The following is a 17,056-nucleotide window of genomic DNA, read 5'->3' as shown; positions in this document are numbered from 1 at the left end:
TGCAGACTCTTATAAACATGTTTTGGGCCCCACGTAGGGCTTCGCTGATGGAAGGCACGATACTGAAGTGGGTGCGAACTCGAGCTTTGATGGCTACCAGACCTCCGTTCAAATCTCAGCATCTCTACCGACAAACCATGACACGTGTCCCGGGCAGATTTCTCTCTCAGCCAGTTTCCGTATCTGGACGTCTGTAACGTGTCCAGATTTGCAACACCTCTCAAGGGCTTGTGGGGAAGAAGAACAAATGAAACACAAGATATTTAGGGTGGTGCCTGATACACAGTAGAGATTAGCGAAAAAATTTTAAGATATTTTATTGCCGTGGCCCCAATACATTTCTGTAAGGAAATCCCATACTCTGAGTGGAGGTTCATATCTTAGATGTATAAAGCAAGCTGGCTGAGGTCCTGTTTTGTCCTACTTTTCGCTGCTTGATTGGGGAGAAGAACTGGACCTAAAAAATAAAGTTGATAAAAAGGAGGCTGCAATATGAGCACAGAAATTAAATTACTCTTTATTGTTGCCACAAGGACATTTCAGTGGAGGCTTTTTAAATCTTCTACTCAATAGATATCTTTTTATGAGCAAATAGTTTAGCTGCTGATATTAGGTTTTATTTATCCCTTCAGTGAACATTGCAGGGTTTTGGAAAGTAACTGTGGACAGGGGCAGAGAGTTCCTTGGGTCCCAGGCCATGGGAGCTGAGTCACCACAGAGAAGGCTGAGCTGAAGGGTCTCTTCTTGGCTGTCAAGTGGGCATTTCCACTATTATTATATAAAGTCACCTATTTCTGTATAGTTAGGGGGAACAACAGTTTCAAATAAAGGCACTCTTCTCTTACAAAACTTTACCTCAGTATTTTAAGGACTGGAATAATTTTGTGCATCATTGCAATGTAAATCATTCTTTTTTTTTTTTTTTTTTTTTTTTTTAGCTAATTTGAGCTTTCCTGGAGGGGGTGTGGAATTACACATCACACTTCTTTGCTCAAAAAACCAAGTCATCTTTGCTGCTTTTTTATTTTAACTTAGATCTCCTTTCTCAAATTCACATCATGGTTTTGCAGGATTCTGCACCTTTCCTCCAGGCCTCAGCAAACCACCTCTGATTATCGCATCAAGCGCCTGGCTCTGACCTGGGATTCCCCCTACCCACCTGCGGACGTGCCTGGTTGGTCTAAACATTCCACCCATAACTCTCAGATTTCCTAAGAGCATCTTGCACAGAAAAACTGAAGGCCACTTGGGCCTTGAGCCAAGACAGCTTTTCCTCTGGAATCACACTGAACCAGCATAACTCTTGGCCATCTCTGTTAAGCAATTTTCTGTGTCTCTCTCCTCTTTGAAGGTGAATTAGGGAATGATGTGTTAAGGTAGTATTTTCTCTGAGAGGTAAGGAAAGAGAAGCCTTTGAAGAAGACAGGCTTTTATTACTGAGAAATTACTTGGGGCTTCCCTCCGCCCTCCTCCCTGCCTCCCTGCATCACTGCAGCAGGCAACAAGAACCCAATACTGCCAAAATCCACTGGCCAAATGGAACCACAGCGCTTCCTGACACGCCAAACACTCAGCCCTCCGATGACGCAAGATCCTGGTGCAATTTAGTCATGCACAAACAAGAGTGGCCCTTGACTAGCTTTTCTTGCTTGGATTCCAAGTATCACCACCTATACCGTACCAGGCCTGTAATGGTGACGACAGTGCTCATTCCTTTGTCAATTGAGGTAGCAATCATCTCTCTTCTTTTTTAATTGAGGTATAGTCAGTTTACAGTGTGTCAATTTCTGGTGTACAGCCTAATGTTTCAGCCATACATGTACATACATATATTCCTTTCTGTATTCTTTTTCATTATAGGTTACTACAAGATATTGAATATAGTTTCCTGTGCTGTACAGAAGAAATGTGTTGTTTATCTAGTTTATACATAGTAGTTAATATTTGCAAATCTCAAACTCCCAGTCTATCCCTTCCCACCCACTTTGCCCCAGTAACCATAAGTTTGTTTACTATGTCTGTGGATCTGTTTCTGTGTTGTAGATGAGTATATTAGTGTCTTCTTTTTTCTTTTTTTGATTCCACGTATGAGTGCTATCATGTGGTTTTTTCTTTCTCTTCCTGGCTTACTTCACTTAGAATGATGATCTACAGGTCCATCCATGTTGCTGCAAATGGAATTATTTTATTCTTTTTTATGGCCGAATAGTATTGCATCTTATAAATATACCACCGCTTCTTCATCCAGTCATCTGTTGATGGACATTTAGGCAGTTTCCATGTCTCAGCTCTTGTATATAGTGCTACTATGAACATTGGAGTGTGTGTATCTTTTCAAATTAGAGTTCCCTCGAGATATATGCCCAGGAGTGGGATTGCCGGATCATATGGTAAGTCTGTTTTTAGTCCTTTAAAGAACCTCCATACTGTTTTCCTTAACAGCTGCACCAAACTACATTCCCACCTACAGTGCAGGAGGGTTCCATCTTCACTACACCCTCTCTAGCATTTATCGTTTGTGGACTTTTTAATGCTGGCCATTCTGACTCGTGTGAGGTGATACCTCACTGTAGTTTTGGTTTGCATTTCTCTGACAGTTAGTGATACTGAGCATTATTTCACGTGCCTATTGGCCATTTGTATGTCTTCATCAGAGAATTGCTTGTTTAGGTCTTCTGCCCATTTTTGGATTGGGCTGTTTGGTTGTTTTTGTTATTAAGTTGTATGAGCAGTTTATATAGAAATTAAACCTTTGTTAGCTGCATCATTTGCAAATATTTTCTCCCATTGCATAGGTTGTCTTTTTGTTTTTCTTATGGTTTCCTTTGCCGTGCAAAGGCTTGTAAGTTTAATTAGGTCCCACTCTTGAACAAGATTGATTCTTGTTCAAATTGTGCTGATTACAACAGGAACAAAGATGAATAAGCAGTATCCATGGTCATCCATCAATAACTCACAATCTAATGGCGAAAAGGACAATTCCAAAACAATATGGAAACCCAGTAACCAGCATTCACAAGGGAGCTTCTAACCCAGAAAACAAGAGGAGGAAGCAAAGACCTCTTGAAAAATCAGTGCCTGAATTGAATGTTATACTTGAAATCTCAGGGATCTAAAGAGATCGAAATATTTTTAGATGCTCATTTGTTCCACAAACACCCTCAGGTCCCATTGGAAAATGGGCTCCAGAGCTGTGACTTCTTTATGGAATTAAATGTCGTCCATTTGCTTTTACTTCTTCTTCTCGTAGGAATGAGGCCGTAAATTCTGCTCACAAAATAGGTATTTCTCAACTTTCAAAACTTTGGTTCGGAAAACGTCTATTTCCTGCTCAGTTAAACGAGGCTCCCGCCAATGCTGGCTCTCACTCTTCTGCCAAAGCCATTATACATGTGGGCTGTGATGTCTGGACAGACTTTAAATAGGAACGTTGAATCCCAACGGGTGTGTCTTGATGTGATAATTGCTTTTGGGACAGGTTATTGTGCATGGCTTTCAGTCCAAGGCATTCAGCTTAAAATACATTTTGCATATCGTGCAAATCACTTGGAAAAAAATCCTTGGTGAACTGCCTATAAAATTCCTAGCACAGGCTAAGTCATATCCTCAAGTATTTCATTTTTCCATTGGACCCAACTTCCCAAACAGTTAAAAAAAATAGAGACTTTAATTAACGGCAAATTTTATTACTCTCATTCTAACGGTGGAGAAACTGAGACACTAAAATGAGTCATCCACAGCTGCAGAAAAAGTTAGATGCAAAATCTATTGGTAGATTCTAGTTCAGATTTCCATTCATTAGATGTTGCATCTTCTTACATTCCCTTTCAATAAGATATTTTTCCCTGTTTGTGATATAATGAAACAAATCTGTAGAAGTGAATGCAAAAAAGAAAAAGTAAAGCATTGAGATGGATGTCAGGATTGTCCTGTCACTGTGCTTTGATTATAGAGTGCATTTTACACGGACACCATGTCTTTAATTTTTTTATCCTTCTGACATCGTATCTAGGTTATCCCTCAATATAGTGTATTGGAGGCCATAAACTAAACTCATTTCTGTTCTCCATGAAGTACATTCTATGGCTATATTGATACTGTTAGTCTGCTCTTATGCTAATATATTGCTCTATTAATTTATTTTTTGTTCATAGTCCATACCAGTGAATATTCACCAAGAAATACATGGTCAATTTGAGAAATGGTTTGCACCCCAATGTTCATTAGCTGCATTATTTATAATAGCCAAGGTATAGAAGCAACCTAAGTGTCCATTAGCAGATGAATGGATAAAGAAGACTTCATGTGTGTATATATATACAAAATGGATACTACTCAGCCATAAAAAAAGAATGAAATTTTGCAATGTGAAACAACATAGAGGGACCTGGAGGGTATTACGCTTAGTAAGATAATTCAGACAGAGAAAGACAGATAACCTGTTATCATTTATTGAACTAGTGAATATAACAAAAAAGAAACAGACTCACAGATCTAGAGAACAAACTAGTGGTGACTAGTGGGGAGAGGAAAGGGGGAGGGGCAAGATGGGGTAGGAGAGTGAGAGGTACAAACTACTATGTATAAAATAAATACACTAAACAAGGATATATTGTACAGCACAAAGGATATAGCCAATATTTTATAATAACTTTAAGTGGAGTATAATCTATAAAAATTTTGTACCACTATGTTGTACACCTGAAAGTAATACAAAATTGTAACTCAATTGTGCTTCAATCAAAAAAAAAAAAAATTTAGTACCCGTCATTGGAAATATCCTTTGACTGTTGAGTATTGAGAATGTTTTTCTTGGTAAATATTCACTCCAGAAGACAATTAATTATAAGTAAGTTAATAGGCAAATCCTTTGTGGGAGGACTGCCCAATGATCAGATATAAGCCCTGATAATTCTGGTTCTTGCTGTGACCCAGAAATCGAAGCATTTCCAAAGGCAGGGAAACACTCTCCCCAGATAATGGAATTGTGGGCACTTCCCAGCAGGGCGCCCTCCTCTTCTCAGCAGCTGTTTCATTGACTCAACACATGGATGCAGGTGCCTGAGCCAAGTCAAAGTGCAGCCTCTTACCCTTTGGAGAGTGCCAGCCGCTGGTGGTGGCAACACTAATACATCCACGTTCCAGTTTCATCCGGTCCTCCTACGTGCCAAGCCCCGAGCCACACCCTAGGAATAGAGAACACAATAGACACAGTCTGGTGGGAGACATAGTCAACAAATGCAAAATGTGCAGAGAACTATGAGAACACGTAATGAAGGATGCAAACTAAACTGGAAAATTAAGAAATTAGGCAACTACGTGGAGAAAGTACTTCATCTAAGAACTGGTTCGCAAACTTGGCTGCACATTGAAATCACGTGGGGAGCTTTCAAAAATCCTTTTCCATGGGTCTCACCTCCAGAGATTCTGATTAAACTGGTATGGGATGATGCCTGGGCATCAGAATTTTTTACAACTCCCTAAGCAATTCAAACAGGTGGCAAAGTTTGGGACCCCAAGTCTATGGATAAATAAGTAAGAGGGAGTCCAGTGAAGATGGTCCTAGTGGAGACAACAGTATGTACAAAGGCCCTGGGGTCTGAAGGAGCTTAGAACATTCTGGAAATGAAGCACCTGGAGTGTAAACAGGAGGCCTGAAGGGGCAGGAGCTGGATCACATATGGCCTTGCTAAGTTAGGCTGCAGATTTCACACTATTTGGTAAGAGCAGTGGAAGCCACTCTGTGGCTTGAGATAAGGAAGTAAAATCATCAGACTTGTTTATAAAAGGCAGCTCCGACTGCAGGGCAGAGAGTTTGTTAGGGGTGGTATGATATTAACCAAGCCTCTCTCTATGTTCCAGGAGCTCAGAGCTATAGGAAGAGCAGGATGATAGAAACAGGAACAGGGTTGCAGTCATGCCAAGCAAAGGAGAAAGGAGTTGGGCTCTCCGAGCTGACCCTGGGCAGTGGGAGAATCTGATTTTCTTTCACATAAGCCACTGTGAGTCCAACTCCCTCCCATTACACGGTCCTCTATCCTCTAATCAAAATTCTTCACCTTTCCCATCCTCAGCCCCTCCAGCAGCAACCCCAGACTGTGCTGAACGAGCAGGGACAAGTCACAGAGAAGAAAGAGCCCTGAGAGAGATTTCTGTTACCTATGGGGACCCCCAGAGCCCTGAGAATTGAAAATGAAAGCCAGGTGCCCTCTGCAAGGACCAGAGGTGCATCCTTGGGGGGGGAGAGGGGCTACTCTCAAACCTCCACCATCCACAGCCGCCCTCCAGACAGGAAGAGCCATTGGCCACCATCTGAAACTTCTCTGGATGCCTCATGTGAGCAAGCTTGCCAATGGCGGCAACACAATATACTGTGAACCAGCCACTCCTTTCTTCCACAATATGTGACAAATTAGAAACGAGTTTACACTACTTTCCATTCTACCCCAGATTTGCTATTGAACCTTAAGACATAGGCTTCTTAACTCATTATTTTCCATCCACAAAATGAATCTTTTGATAACTTGGGAGGGAAGCAGAAAACTCTAATCATTGGATGACTTCAGCATTCAAAGAAATTAAAATAGAAATCCACAAAATCTAAAAAAAATTATTTTAATAGTAATCTAGTCATAACCCTTCAATATTCATTCAATATGAGCCAGAATCTATGCATACATATCTCACCCAACACTGCCACCTCCTCCATGAGTAGGATAGTATTATCTCCATTTCGTAGAAGAGGAAACCGAGGTTCTGAGTGGAACCATAATTTGCCCAGGGACACAGGAGGAATAATTGGCTGGCTTGTGCCTTGAACCCAGCTCTAGTCTGACCCTGCAGCACCCATTCTCAATCAGTATGCCCCACTGGTTCCCTCGCTGTTGGTTCTTTCTCAGTTTGGGAAAAATTCTGAGCTCCACCTACTCATAGTATCATAGCAGAGATGCTTCTGATGGTACCAACATGAAAACCCCTGAAAATTTAATGTCAGTGAGACAAGGAAATACCTAAAGCCTCTAAATACCAGGTATGTAACCAAGGCCAGTTACTTGAGCGCTCTGTCTGTTTCCTCACCTGCAAAATGGGAAAGTAAGAATAAAATCTACCTCACTGGTCTTGTGAGGATTGACTAAAAGGATTATAAAAATAAACTCATCTACAAAACAGAAACAGACTTGCAGACACAGTAAACAATCTTATGGGGGGAGAGGGGGTGGAAAGGGATACATTTGAGAGTTTGAGATTTGTAAATATTAGCTACTATATAGAAAAATAGATAAAAAACAAATTTCTTCTGTGCAGCACAGGGAACCAAATTCAGTATCTTGTTATAACCTTTAATGAAAAAGAATGTGGAAATGAATAATATGTATGTATATGCATGACTGGGACATTATGCTGTACACCAGAGATTGACACATTATAACTGACTACATTTCAATTTAAAAAAATTAAAACAAAACATAGCACTTACTACAGCCTATCATGTTAGTGTTCAATAAATTATTGATTATTAGTATTATTACTATTATTATAATAGTTTGTACATTTCTTCATCTTTTTACCCCAGTTGTGCAGCACCTTTAACTTTCAAAGTGGAAAGTGGCCACAAAATTAGATAAAAGACTATAAATAGAGTTCCGTCAGCCGTGCTTGGGCAGTAATTTGATGGAGGTGGGGTCCTGGGGAGTGAAGAAAGGCAGCTCTGCCCATCACCACTAGGTGGTGCTAATATATTACAACCACCCACAAAGCTTTTCCTATAAATTTCACAATCAAAAATGATGCGCCTGAGGGCTGGCTGGCGCCAGAGCATTATGGTCTAAAAGTTGCCTATTATTCTACTTCTGGCACAGGGACTCTACAGTGTTACTTACATTAGGCCATGCATGACCCCGAGAGAAAGACAGGGATTGTATTCTAATGGCTGTATTTTAGATAGAAGACAATTTTAAATAGCTGTCTTTTGATTTCATAATGAGGTCACACAGTCAACAGCAGAAATCTACATTTTTTGCTCAGTGTAAAAGGTAATGAATTATTGCTGTAAAAGAATGACTTGATACAGAGATTAATAAAGACTCTTAGACAAGAGTTTTACAATTAATTGGTTCCTGGATTAAGAAAACTCACATGACCTCCTGGAATTAAAATGTCCTCACGGGCTCTAACTGAACAATAATTACGGTCAATTTTCTCTGCCTAATTTTAAAAGTCAATTCCTGCCTTTTCTCAAGTTTCCCATCTCAACAATACCCAGTTTCACCCACAGATGGAAGCCCTGAACACAGTGTCAGGCTTGTTTCCATGGAAGGGTCATTCAAGGATTCCAGTTGGTTGCCACATAGTCTGGGTGATGAAATGCTGTTGCTTCCTGGGAACCACAGGTGGGCAAGGCTTTGGCATTCTGTGTCCCACGGGACAGAGGACCTGGCTCCTCTGAGTTGCATGTCTTCCTCCTCCAAATGGAAAAGTTCTCTCTACACAACCGTCGTCAGCTGATTTCATGCAGGTGTTCTGCTCTCTCACTCGCCCGTATTCCAAAGGGATGCGGCAGGGAGCTATTTGCCAAAGGGGAAATATTATGTTATTTTCTATTTTCATAGCCAAAAACAATTTCAAAGGGACCCTGCTTTTAATTTCTTGTTTTAATTTCCATTTGGGCAGGCTATGTAGCCCTTGAAAACTGTATCACTGAGGACTCCAGAAACAAAGGAGAAAGGCCTACCTGTGCAACCCTGGCCTGATTCTGACAACGCCTACGATCTGAATTCCTCCCACATTTTAATCTTCCAGCTCACAGCCCATTTTACATGCATTGTCTCATGTTGGTCTACACACCAACGCTGTTGGAAGACAGCCAGGCAATGGCTGTCGCCTCTTGTCGATGCATAGAATCTGATTTGTCCAAGAGTTAACGAGTGATACAGTTGAGACTCAAACCCAAGTCTTCATGAAATGTTGCTTTGTGATTCCAGCTTTGCACTTCAGGCACCGCTTCTCAATCACTCCTGCTCATTTGGTATTCATCACCAACTGCCTTCAGTTCTTCATGGGTATATACGGTCTCTGTCCAACTAAATATTAAGTTTATAGACAGTGACTATGTCTAATAAGCCTATTGCTCCCACAAAGCCTTAAACACGCAATAAGTAGTAATTAAAGTCTTGATCATGTAAAGAATAAGAATAATACAGGTATTTTATTTATATGCACTTGAACCTAAATAAAACCTATTCTGAATGCTTAGGTTCTCCTTTAGCATAAGGGAAAAACACATCAGGACTGAAAGATGGACAATCTTTTCAAATTCATTTTAAACGGAAAAAGTATGTCAATTTAGGGCAGACTCATTTCCTATTCTATATCCCTTATGGGTTTAGGTTATAATTTTGATGACAGCAAAGAGACTGGGGTGTTTTTCTGTTTTCCTTTGCTAAATGACATGATTTGGGTACAAGTAAAATTGTGTTTCTGTGGGTTTGCCTCCATATTTACTCTCTGCCTGACTCCCATTTTCCAGTGTTTCATAGTCTGGAGAGGAAGTGTGGTCTGGTGGTCAGAAAAACAGTTTGGGAGGCTAGAGTCGTGGCTTCTATTCCTGTCTGGTTTCCTGACTCATCATGAGATCCTGGAGAGTCACTTAAGCACAGTGGGCTTCAGTTTATCTGCTCTTTCCCCTGCCAAGGGATGGTGCTCAGAAGTAATCAGATCATCTGACAATATGAAATGAGAAATACGTTTGGCTCTAAAAAGAAATAATACCATTTGAATACAAGTCTTCGTGATAAGGGAAATATTGGCTATGGAGGAAAAACAGGATCCTCTAACTCTACCAGCTGAAAAGAGTCATCATAGTCATCTTCTAGGAAGCGTTGGTTCAGCTGGTTATGGGTCTGGACTGAGATAGTGTCTGGTAGACAATTTACAATGGGAAGAAAATCAAAGAACTAAGAATCTAGAGGGGAGGAGTATCAGGAATTTGCCCCTGGCCTCCAGAAGGAAAGAAGTAACTCAACAGAAGCACTCAAATTTCACTTGGGGGTCACACTCTTTGGCGAACCAACAGACCTTCTTGGGAGTCCCCAGTGGGTCAGCCTACAAACTTGAGCTACTTGTAATGCTGGTTTCTCTTCACCCTTCATTCTCCCCATGCTGTCCTTCTTCAAGAAGAAAAGCTATGGTGGACGTTATCCCTTGTTGAGTTAAAAGGGGGAAGAATCTGCAAAACAAAAATCAAAGCTGCCTAATTACTCACAGGATCATTTTTGTTCCATCACATGGTCTACGGGATGATCCGCTGACTCTGGTATTGTCAGCCACCAATAGCCACCCAAGAGAACAGAGCGAGGTTGCTTTAGAACCTCACTCAGTAGTTCTTGTCATTGTGTTAGTTGTTGCTGTCAACTTCATAAGATAGAATCTGATGAACTGATGGTTCACTATAACTCTGATACTAAAATTAACAGTCATTATTGTAAGAAAAACAACTATATACTAGGTTTACACTCATTGCCAGGCACAATTCTCAGCATACTGTATACATGATCTCATCTAACTCTCCCCTAAAGCCAACAAGATAGGAATTGATATTCTCATTTTACAAACAAGGAAACTTAGAAATACAGTAACTTGCCTGAGGCCACAGAGTAAAGAATGAAACCCAAAGCTGTCTGACTCCAAGGTTATGACTGACCGCTGAGATGACCAGCCTTCCTCCACCTGGAGCAGGTAGAGAGGAGCTCGCTCCGGGTGGTGTTAAGAGAGACGCAAAGGGTTTGACACTCAACATACCTTGTTTTCCAAAAAGTAGAGAAGCAGCGAGGATTGTTTCTATGGCCTGCGGAAACTTGCTAGGTTTCTTTTTCTCTACTGGAGGCCACTATTTTGCCAAGCTGGCCTCTCTGTCTGAAGAACAGGTGGAAAAGTTGGAGCCAACTCTTTTCTGCATGCCTGCTGGTTACACACAGCAAAGTGTTCCAGGAAGAAACTAACAATTCCAGATATCAAAGATTCTCAGGATACGGGCTGGTGAAAAAGAAGAGGACCAGGAAGAGAAGGGACTCAGAACCAGTTCACCTGTACCAAAGGTATAGCCCATCCTCCCACAGACCATCAACCATGACCTGATGAGGGTCGGCCAAAACAACACATCCTACAGGGAAGAGTCAGAGGAAGCAGCACATTGAAACGAAGGGGTCAAAGACCCAGGAAGAAAAAAAAAAAACCCATCGGGTGGATGGCACAGTCCAGCCACATGTGGACTTGACATTGCCAGGAGCATGTGACAGGGAAAATCCCCACAGGCTGGAAGTGTGGGGCAGGAAATTAAAGGTCCAGGGGGCACAGATGTTGTTAAGTTACGTTATTTCCAACTTAGGATTCAGACTTTGAGAGAGCATGCAGGATGTGAGGGGAAGAAAAAACAACTTTGATAGGGTAATCCCATAATTTAGAGTCCAAATTAGCACAGTTTTGAAAACAAAAGGGGAGGTATTAATTATTAGTTACCAGAGGAACAACAGATAAACCAGCACTGTTTCAGGTAAACTGGGACATATAGTCACTCTAGTCTTTGGGGAAATCGGTCAATACAAGAATAAAATTTTAGTAGTGAAATCTAGGTAATGGTAAAAGGTATGTACACATGTACATACACATATAGGTGTGTATAGTATAGACAGGGAGGACCAAAGGAGGCACAGTAATAGAAGTATGCTGAAGAAATTAGTTAATCTTGAAACTGATCATTAAATTGGCACACTGGCAAGTTATGGAAGGAAAGAGTTCAGTTATCTAGAAATATTGGAAATTTCCATCTGAAAGGAGGTCATCTGATAAATGTCTGCATTTAACTTGCCTTCCTTACCATTTCACTTCTCAGAAAGTAAAGGAAGTGACAAGGCACATGCTACTATGCATGTGATTCGCGTTAATAATGAGGAACTTCCGGGAGACGGGAAATCCTGCGCATGCTCAGATGTGTGACCTGCTGCCGATCCCCAGGTTCCAGGGGAGGAGAGGGAGGATCCCGCGACCGAGACGGTTCAAGAAGGAAGAGAAGCCCGTGAGAACGAAAATCACACGACACAACACAAAGGATCTCTGCACAATAAAGGGTGCGATACTAAACAGTACAGACCAGAGAGCCAACGCCGAGACAGGGTGAGGCCAGAGAACGTCTAAAGCGACAAGGGAGGCTCTCTTTGGAGCAAGAAGAAGACATTCATGGGACATGTCCACCGCTTAGAGAACTCCTCTCACCCCTGACACATCGAATGAGCATAGGAAGTGGAAGAGTTAGCTGAGCGTAAATCTACATTATTCCTTTAATTTCCAAATTCTTCAGTCATGGCCAGTTACTCATTTCTCTCCACTGAAGAAGAATTCCCACTCTATAGTTAGTTCTCCTCTTTCTCTCTCTCTCTGTCAAAATAGTCCCAAGAATTACATCTCTAGTCAGTAGGGATAAATTAGAGAAGAAATGTAAGACAGTTGAAAACAGCAATAGGATTTATGACATTTGAAATAAGTAGGGATATGGTTTGATGTACAGAAGTTCTTCCGTAAAAGCAAAAGGGGGGAGGGGGAAAGAAGCAAAATTAAAGGAAATGATGTACAAGGGGAAAAAATGAACGTGGCATATTTAATTAGCAGACTTTCAGGATCGCGATCCGGCTGATTCAGATGCCATCAGGCATTATCACATTCTCAGCTCCTTAGAGTCTTAAACATCTTCCTGCTGTCTCACAGGGTCATGCACAGAGCAGCACTCAGTAAGTATCTGCTCACTAGATGGAGTTAGGAATGACACTCTAGGTTCAACATGCATGGATCCAGTACAATAACACCTGCAGCGCTGTCCTCAAAGAAGTCACCACTTCGGTAGCAACCCAAGAAAGCTGAGAATAGGAATATGCAGCTCTCACCAAGTGAAGCTCACTTTTAAAAGATTCAACATACCTGCCCAGAAAATGAGGATCCAAGTGTATCAAACAAACATAAAATTAAAAATAAAATATAAAAGGGGCAAAGCAGGCAGAATTTCTGAGAATAAATTGGTTATCTCACTTGGGTTGAAACCCAGATCCTAACAATGGTGCCATGGGATGGAATCTGGGTCTCCGTCATCCCTCTGGCTGCATCTCCTTTTACTCCTCACTCTCTCTTGCCCATCCCTGTCCTTGCTGTCATCCCCAGAATCTGGAATGCTGTCCCCCCAGTTACCTGCATGATTCCTACCTCCCTTCTTCAGGTCTTTTCTCAAAAATGCCTTCTTAGCGATGCCTTTCCTGGAAACCCCATTTATACTTACAACACCATTCCAACCTCTGCATTCTCCATCTACCATGGGATCCCCCAAAGCAGAGTCTGAACAAAGGCTTACATGCAGGGAGTTATTTGAGAATTCAATCCCAGGGAGCAGAAGGGCAGGAGCAGGTGAGTGAAACAGGCAAGGAGGGAAGGGCCATCAAGGATGTGCAACCCAGCTGCTGTCTCGCTGAGATGACTGATCCTTCTCGGTGCCTTTGAGGAAAGCGTAGGAAATATATATCAGAACTAAAGCTCCAGGGGACAAAAACGAGAAGCATTGATTGACCCCCTCCTGCCTGCGCTTTGGGGTTATGCATGTCTGAATATAGAGCTGGTTTCCATGGAGTGTCCCAGGCTCAGCGTATGGAAACCCCAGAGCCGCACAGAGCTGGCCAAAGTCTGCTGGGACTGGTCTTGGCAGGAGCATCTGGAGTCAAAGGGAGGATCACAAATACTTGAAGTAGCACACAAAAGGAGCCCCATCTCCCTTCCCTGCTCCGTGTTTCTCCCTTGCTCTTACCAGCATCTGAAATTCTGCTTTGCATATGCATTTATTCAGTGTCCATCTCTCCCCACTACTGAGTAAGTTCCATGAGGGAAGTAGTTAGGTTTAGTTCACTGCTGTATCTCCAACACCCAGAAGGCTGTCCAGCGAGTGAAGATTCAGTATAGACCGATGAATGAGTGAGTGAATGAGTGAATGCAAGCATTCATTTTGAAACACTGTAAAAGACTGTACCTTAGTGGGATGCAATGAACAGAAACTCACAGGTGATGTTTATTACCACGCATCATCATGTTATCCTCAAAATCCATCCAGAAATAATTCTTCATTTTTCTCCCATGCCATAACCAAGCACTTACTATAATTAAACCCAGAGAGATGGTAGACAAAAACAACTAAAATCCTTCCAAAGAAAATGGACACATTTTGAGCACTTTCATTTCTCTAATTTTTTATCCAACTTTACCCTACTATATGCCATTCAGTAACGGCCAAGATCAGCCACAAAATCTAGTTCCTTTTGCCCAATACTTTCCATTGCTTCCAGCAAATACTGCATCAGTCCTAATTATTTTAGCTTGCATTTAAAATATACTTGTCTAGTATATATTTTATATAACATTTATAAAAATTTATGTATAATATAGTCCTACAGACATAAATTTTCTTATTTCTTCTCTTACTTCTACAAATTAATACCTCTTGCTTCCCTTTCTTATTTTACAAACAAGTTCATATTTCTAAAACCCTTCTTTCATGTACAACACGCATGGAAGGTGACCTGAAACATGCTTAGTTCAATAATTCTATGCCTATTCATCTAATTCAGCTACTGACTTCTCTGTGTCAGTACAAAGAAAGATACTGGTGTCCCCAAGAAAATCCAAATTAGCCAGAGACAAATTGTTCCGATCCAAAAGTATTCTTTATTAAGGAGCATAAGCTCCTGGGTGTTTTTAAATGATAACTGATAACTGTTTAACAGGCTTCCGACTAGTTGCACAGGCCTACTCTAGTCACCCTCTTTAGTCTCACAAAAATACCAGGCCACATTTTATGGGATGCAATTTACTAAACCCCACTAAGCCTTATGGTAGGTGTTTACCATATTTATCCTACAGTGAAATACAGTTTGTCCTCATTATTCACTGATTCTGCTTTTGCGAATTCGTCTACTTAAAAAATTTTATTTGTCAGCCTGCAATCAGTGCAACTCGAGGCACTTTCGCGATCACCCACAGACACGTACAGAACAGCAAAAAACCTGATTTCCATGATGTCCACGTTCCGGGTGATGTCGAAGAAGGTTGCGCTCTGCCTTCCTGTTTCAGCTCTCGCACTGTAAATAGGTGTCCTTTTCACCGTCTATTTAGTGTCATTTTTCTACTTATCGTTGGTGATTTCATTGTTTAAAATGGTCCCCAAGCAGAGTGCTGTCTAGCGTCCAGTGTCCCAGATCAAGAAGGCTGCAATGAGCCTTAACGAGGAAGACGTGCTCGACAAGATTCATCAGCACGAATCAAAGTGCTGTTGGCCTTGAGCCCAGCAGTCATGCACAGTGTATAGAAATAAGCTGTCTTTAAACAGAAACACATAAAATGGGGTTATGTGTTGGTCTGCTGACTGACAGCTCGTAGCTACCTATCTGTCTCCTCTATGAGTAATGGCTCAGTATTGGATCCTTTGGTGTCCATGGTGACTTTATAGAACATCACCGCAAATAATGAGAATGAACCACACAAGGCGCTCTTCAGGCAGGAACCAGGGGTCTTACGGGCTGTAGTGAATCCATCAATCCCCTGCTATAACCCACAACCCTCGCCTCTCCATGCGGAGGGCTGTTTAGAGCAACGCCAGCAACCCCAGGCACGTGCAGGTGAGCAAGACATAAAATCGCGTTCAGGACCCCAGAACCGCTCTCCACAGAGACCTCTGGGGACTCATGTCGGATGATGCCCGGCTTCCCAAGCCTCGACTGGGATGAGTCTGAGGTCTGCTCTGCACTGCCTCCAGGATTTCCCAAGGGGAGTTGAGCTCCACTTGCCTAAAGTTACTGACTTGATGATGCCATCTTTGGGGGCTTCTCCCCTTCTTGTCTCACTTGCCTGGGACCATCTCCCAGATAAGCTGCTTGCACTCAAATCCCTGTCTCAAAGTCAATTATGTGGGAACTCAAATCAAGACACATGCTGATCCCAGACCTGCCACAAGCATCTCAGTGGATGTGACGTGACAGCAAAGCCATCATCAATTCAATGATACCCACACTAGGTAAGGTATTCCGTGACTCAGAGATGCACACACTGCCCACAACACCAGGTCTCCAGGACCCCATGCTAGTGACTGAGCTGCAGGATCATCTTTTCACTGCCTCCTGCAGCTGCTGGAGAATCTATGACAAGAGAGCCCTGACAGTGCCTGGCATGAGATACATGCTCAGAATTCATCATTCAGTGAATGAACTTACATAGACTTCCAACATCATCCTGTCGGTAATGCAAAACCACTGTGAGGTTTTGAGCCACGAAATAACAATGCAAATTTGTTTCAGACAAATTAATCTGATGTTGGCGTAGAGGATGGGGAGGCAAGGAGATAAACTCCAGTTTTCTAGTTAAATGAGTGGATGAGGCATTTATTTAGCCATTTTAATGTAAATATATGCAAAAGCAAGAGATCACAATCTCAATGGAGAGAGAGAAGAGGGGAGGGAAAGAGATTAAGAGGGAGATCCGAAAGAGCAAACTCCCAAATCTGACAACTTGGGGCCTTTAGACCCTATCCCTGTAAATAACCTGTGGAACCGAGGTCCTGTGAGAGCAGGCTGGTGGGAGCAGGGAGCTCAGGCTTCATTGGGCTGTCCATAGCAGACAGGGTAGCAGACAGGATCCTGTGTGAGGGGAAACCGCGGGCAGGAAGCAGCCTCTGTCTTTATGTCTTTCTAAGATATTTATACACTTCACTGCGGCCAGCAGACATAACTGGTGTAACTTGGATGAAATTTTAATTATACAGGATTTTAATGATTTCAGTTGCTGTGGGTGGAGAGAGGAAGCCAATAAGGAGGGAGCAAAGGTTCACCCAAGTACAGCTGCCCGTTTCCCCTCAGCCCTGGAGGAAAGCCGGCATTCCGGAGGAAGGTCTCAAAGTTCATCGTGTAAGGTCCGAGAGAGCCACATAATTCTAGCTACTGGCATGGGCACTGGCTTGGCCAAGCCTCAGTCTCGCCACAAC

At 42.1% G+C, this 17,056-nt stretch overlaps 1 long non-coding RNA gene across 3 annotated transcripts; it reads right to left on the bottom strand.

Annotated features, from left to right (window-relative positions):
- Positions 1-239: 239 nt before the first annotated feature.
- Positions 240-14,302, bottom strand: LOC116660523. Of its 3 annotated transcripts, none has more exons than XR_004316107.1 (6): positions 13,391-14,302; positions 10,798-11,031; positions 10,075-10,225; positions 8,274-8,564; positions 5,091-5,186; positions 240-457 (listed from the first exon to the last, which is right to left on the bottom strand). It is a non-coding gene; the product is annotated as an uncharacterized LOC116660523 (long non-coding RNA). The 3 variants fall into 3 exon arrangements; XR_004316106.1 differs by lacking the exon at positions 240-457 and adding an exon at positions 2,799-3,870; XR_004316104.1 differs by lacking the exon at positions 240-457 and having other exon boundaries at positions 4,741-5,186.
- Positions 14,303-17,056: the final 2,754 nt, after the last annotated feature.

The sequence above is a fragment of the Camelus ferus genome, chromosome 3 (assembly GCF_009834535.1).
Source record: "Camelus ferus isolate YT-003-E chromosome 3, BCGSAC_Cfer_1.0, whole genome shotgun sequence".
NCBI lineage: Eukaryota > Metazoa > Chordata > Mammalia > Artiodactyla > Camelidae > Camelus > Camelus ferus.
Note: the sequence above shows the minus strand (reverse complement) of the source record. Positions and strands in the feature narration are given on the sequence as shown.